Raw genomic sequence first — 4,515 nt, forward strand, 5'->3', positions numbered from 1 at the left:
CTCTCTGCGTCCTCCCCCAACAGGACGGATAGCCTGTCCTCATCAGAGAGGTCTTCAATGTAGTCGCTGCCAACCCACAGCTCTCTGCATCCTCCCCAACAGGACGGGTAGCCTGTCCTCATCAGAGAGGTCTTCAATGTAGTGCTCTGCCAACCCACAGCTCTCTGTGTCCTCCCCCAACAGGACGGATAGCCTGTCCTCATCAGAGAGGTCTTCAATGTAGTGCTCTGCCAACCCACAGCTCTCTGCGCCCCTCCCCCAACAGGACGGATAGCCTGTCCTCATCAGAGAGGTCTTCAATGTAGTGCGCTGCCAACCCACAGCTCTCTGCATCCTCCCCCAACAGGACGGGTAGCCTGTCCTCATCAGAGAGGTCTTCAATGTAGTGCTCTGCCAACCCACAGCTCTCTGTGTCCTCCCCAACAGGACGGATAGCCTGTCCTCATCAGAGAGAGGTCTTCAATGTAGTGCTCTGCCAACCCACAGCTCTCTGCGTCCTCCCCAACAGGACGGGTAGCCTGTCCTCATCAGAGAGGTCTTCAATGTAGTGCTCTGCCAACCCACAGCTCTCCTGCGTCCTCCCCCAACAGGACGGATAGCCTGTCCTCATCAGAGAGGTCTTCAATGTAGTGCGCTGCCAACCCACAGCTCTCTGCGTCCTCCCCCAACAGGACGGGTAGCCTGTCCTCATCAGAGAGGTCTTCAATGTAGTGCTCTGCCAACCCACAGCTCTCTGCGTCCTCCCCAACAGGACGGGTAGCCTACTCTCATCAGAGAGGTCTTCAATGTAGTGCTCTGCCAACCCACAGCTCTCTGCGTCCTCCCCAACAGGGACGGGTAGCCTACTCTCATCAGAGAGGTCTTCAATGTAGTGCTCTGCCAACCCACAGCTCTCTGCGTCCTCCCCAACAGGACGGATAGCCTGTCCCTCATCAGAGAGGTCTTCAATGTAGTGCTCTGCCAACCCACAGCTCTCTGTGTCCTCCCCCAGCAGGACGTGGTGGCCTATTCTCATCAGAGAGGTCTTCAATGTAGGTCTGCCAACCCACAGCTCTCTGTGTCCTCCCCCAACAGGACGGGTAGCCTATCCTCATCAGAGAGGTCTTCAATGTAGTGCTCTGCCAACCCACAGCTCTCTCGTCCTCCCCAACAGGACGGGTAGCCTATCCTCATCAGAGTCTTCCAATGTGGTACTCTGCCAACCCACAGCTCTCTGCGTCCTCCCCAACAGGACGGATAGCCTATTCTCATCAGAGAGGTCTTCAATGTAGTGCGCTGCAACCCACAGCTCTCTGCGTCCTCCCCAACAGGACGGGTGGCCTGTTCTCATCAGAGAGGAGTCTTTGAAACCTTGAATCAGGGATTCAAATTTGGGGATTCTATATTTTGACATTTTGTCAGGAAATGCAGCTCTGTCTCAATTGTTTTCATACACATTTTTGAGCCATGCTGTTGTACAGTGGTTACACAGCCTTTCCTCTCAGGAAAGCCAGGTTCTGCTGTGTACAGTGGTTACACAGCCTTTCCTCTACAGGGAGACAGGTTCTGCTGTGGTGCAGTGGTGCACAGCCTTTCCTCTACAGGGAGACAGGTTCTGCTGTGGTGCAGTGGTTACACAGCCTTTCCTCTACAGGGAGACAGGTTTTCCTGTGTCTACCCTTCTCAATGGCAAGGCTGTGCTCACTGAGCCTGTACTTTCAATGTTTCTAAAGGTTTTGATCAGTAACCATGGTCAAATAGTTAGCCACAGTGTACTGTCGATTTAAGGACAGATAGCCCTGCATTTTGCTTTGTGTTTGTGCTTCCCAATAAGCAATGTAGTTTTGATTTAATTGTGTTATAATTTGGTTTATTCTGATTGATTGGATGTTCTGATCAGGAGGCTTCAGTGTGTTAGTAGAACAGGTTAGTGAACTCAGCCGAGCTGGATGAGGACTGAGGCTTCTGGTTAGTAGAGGTTGTGAACTCAGGACCAGCTGGATGAGGGGACTGAGGCTTCAGTGTTAGTAGAACAGGTTAGTGAACTCAGGACCAGCTGGATGAGGACTGAGGCTTCAGTGTGTTAGTAGAACAGGTTAGTGAACTCAGGACCAGCTGGATGAGGGGACTGAGGCTTCAGTGTGTTAGTAGAACAGGTTAGTGAACTCAGGACCAGCTGGATGAGGGGACTGAGGCTTCAGTGTGTTAGTAGAACAGGTTAGTGAACTCAGGACCAGCTGGATGAGGGGACTGAGGCTTCAGTGTGTTAGTAGAACAGGTTAGTGAACTCAGAACCAGCTGGATGAGGGGGAGGCTTCAGTGTGTTAGTAGAACAGGTTAGTGAACTCAGGACCAGCTGGATGAGGGGACTGAGGCTTCAGTGTGTTAGTAGAACAGGTTAGTGAACTCAGGACCAGCTGGATGAGGGGACTGAGGCTTCAGTGTGTTAGTAGAACAGGTTAGTGAACTCAGGACCAGCTGGATGAGGGACTGAGGCTTCAGTGTGTGTTAGTAGAACAGGTTAGTGAACTCAGGACTAGCTGGATGAGGGGACTGAGGCTTCAGTGTGTTAGTAGAACAGGTTAGTGAACTCAGGACCAGCTGGATGAGGGGACTGAGGCTTCAGTGTGTTAGTAGAACAGGTTAGTGAACTCAGGACTAGCTGGATGAGGGACTGAGGCTTCAGTGTGTTAGTAGAACAGGTTAGTGAACTCCAGGACCAGCTGGATGAGGGGACTGAGGCTTCAGTATGTTAGTAGAACAGGTTAGTGAACTCCAGGACCAGCTGGATGAGGGGACTGAGGCTTCAGTATGTTAGTAGAACAGGTTAGTGAACTCAGGACCAGCTGGATGAGGGGACTGAGGCTTCAGTGTGTTAGTAGAACAGGTTAGTGAACTCAGCCCCAGGACCAGCTGGATGAGGACTGAGGCTTCAGTGTGTTAGTAGAACAGGTTAGTGAACTCAGCCCCAGGACCCTGGATGGGGCTGGAGTGTGTTAGTAGAACAGGTTAGTGAACTCCAGGACCAGCTGGATGAGGGAGACTGAGGCTTCAGTGTGTTAGTAGAACAGGTTTGTGAACTCAGCCCCAGGACCAGCTGGATGAGGGACTGAGGCTTCAGTGTGTTAGTAGAACAGGTTAGTGAACTCAGCCCCAGGACCAGCTGGATGGGGACTGAGGCTTCAGTGTGTTAGTAGAACAGGTTAGTGAACTCAGCCCCAGGACCAGCTGGATGAGGGGACTGAGGCTTCAGTGTGTTAGTAGAACAGGTTTGTGAACTCAGCCCCAGGACCAGCTGGATGAGGGGACTGAGGCTTCAGTGTGTTAGTAGAACAGGTTAGTGAACTCAGCCCCAGGACCAGCTGGATGAGGGGACTGAGGCTTCAGTGTGTTAGTAGAACAGGTTAGTGAACTCAGGACCAGCTGGATGAGGGGACTGAGGCTTCAGTGTGTTAGTAGAACAGGTTAGTGAACTCAGGACCAGCTGGATGAGGGGACTGAGGCTTCAGTGTGTTAGCTGGATGAGGGGACTGAGGCTTCAGTGTGTTAGTAGAACAGGTTAGTGAACTCAGCCCCAGGACCAGCTGGATGAGGGACTGAGGCTTCAGTGTGTTAGTAGATCAGGTTAGTGAACTCAGCCCCCAGGACCAGCTGGATGAGGGGACTGAGGCTTCAGTGTGTTAGTAGAACAGGTTAGTGAACTCAGGACCAGCTGGATGAGGGGACTGAGGGCTTCAGTGTGTTAGTAGAACAGGTTAGTGAACTCAGGACCAGCTGGATGAGGGGACTGAGGCTTCAGTGTGTTAGTAGAACAGGTTAGTGAACTCAGGACCAGCTGGATGAGGGGACTGAGGCTTCAGTGTGTTAGTAGAACAGGTTAGTGAACTCAGGACCAGCTGGATGAGGGACTGAGGCTTCAGTGTGTTAGTAGAACAGGTTAGTGAACTCAGGACCAGCTGGATGAGGGGACTGAGGCTTCAGTGTGTTAGTAGAACAGAACTCAGGACCAGCTGGATGAGGGGACTGAGGCTTCAGTGTGTTAGTAGAACAGGTTAGTGAACCCAGGACCAGCTGGATGAGGGACTGAGGCTTCAGTGTGTTAGTAGAACAGGTTAGTGAACTCAGGACCAGCTGGATGAGGGGACTGAGGCTTTCAGTGTGTTAGTAGAACAGGTTAGTGAACTCAGGACCAGCTGGATGAGGGGACTGAGGCTTCAGTGTGTTAGTAGAACAGGTTAGTGAACTCAGAACCAGCTGGATGAGGGGGACTGAGGCTTCAGTGTGTTAGTAGAACAGGTTAGTGAACTCAGGACCAGCTGGATGAGGGGACTGAGGCTTCAGTGTGTTAGTAGAACAGGTTAGTGAACTCAGGACCAGCTGGATGAGGGGACTGAGGCTTCAGTGTGTTAGTAGAACAGGTTAGTGAACTCAGGACCAGCTGGATGAGGGGACTGAGGCTTCAGTGTGTTAGTAGAACAGGTTAGTGAACTCAGGACCAGCTGGATGAGGGGACTGAGGCTTCAGTGTGTTAGTAGA

At 51.9% G+C, this 4,515-nt stretch overlaps 1 long non-coding RNA gene across 7 annotated transcripts; it reads left to right on the plus strand.

Annotated features, from left to right (window-relative positions):
• The first annotated feature begins 2,056 nt into the window (after positions 1-2,056).
• On the plus strand, positions 2,057-4,515 carry LOC127918167 (uncharacterized). 7 transcript variants are annotated; one of them, XR_008099238.1, is made up of 7 exons: positions 2,057-2,257; positions 2,316-2,437; positions 2,561-2,621; positions 3,182-3,315; positions 3,383-3,443; positions 3,734-3,855; positions 4,276-4,513. It is a non-coding gene; the product is annotated as an uncharacterized LOC127918167 (long non-coding RNA). The 7 variants fall into 7 exon arrangements; XR_008099233.1 differs by having other exon boundaries at positions 3,182-3,443; positions 4,276-4,515; XR_008099237.1 differs by lacking the exon at positions 4,276-4,513 and adding an exon at positions 4,153-4,247 and having other exon boundaries at positions 3,182-3,443.

The sequence above is a fragment of the Oncorhynchus keta genome, unplaced genomic scaffold (assembly GCF_023373465.1).
Source record: "Oncorhynchus keta strain PuntledgeMale-10-30-2019 unplaced genomic scaffold, Oket_V2 Un_contig_1348_pilon_pilon, whole genome shotgun sequence".
Lineage (NCBI taxonomy): Eukaryota > Metazoa > Chordata > Actinopteri > Salmoniformes > Salmonidae > Oncorhynchus > Oncorhynchus keta.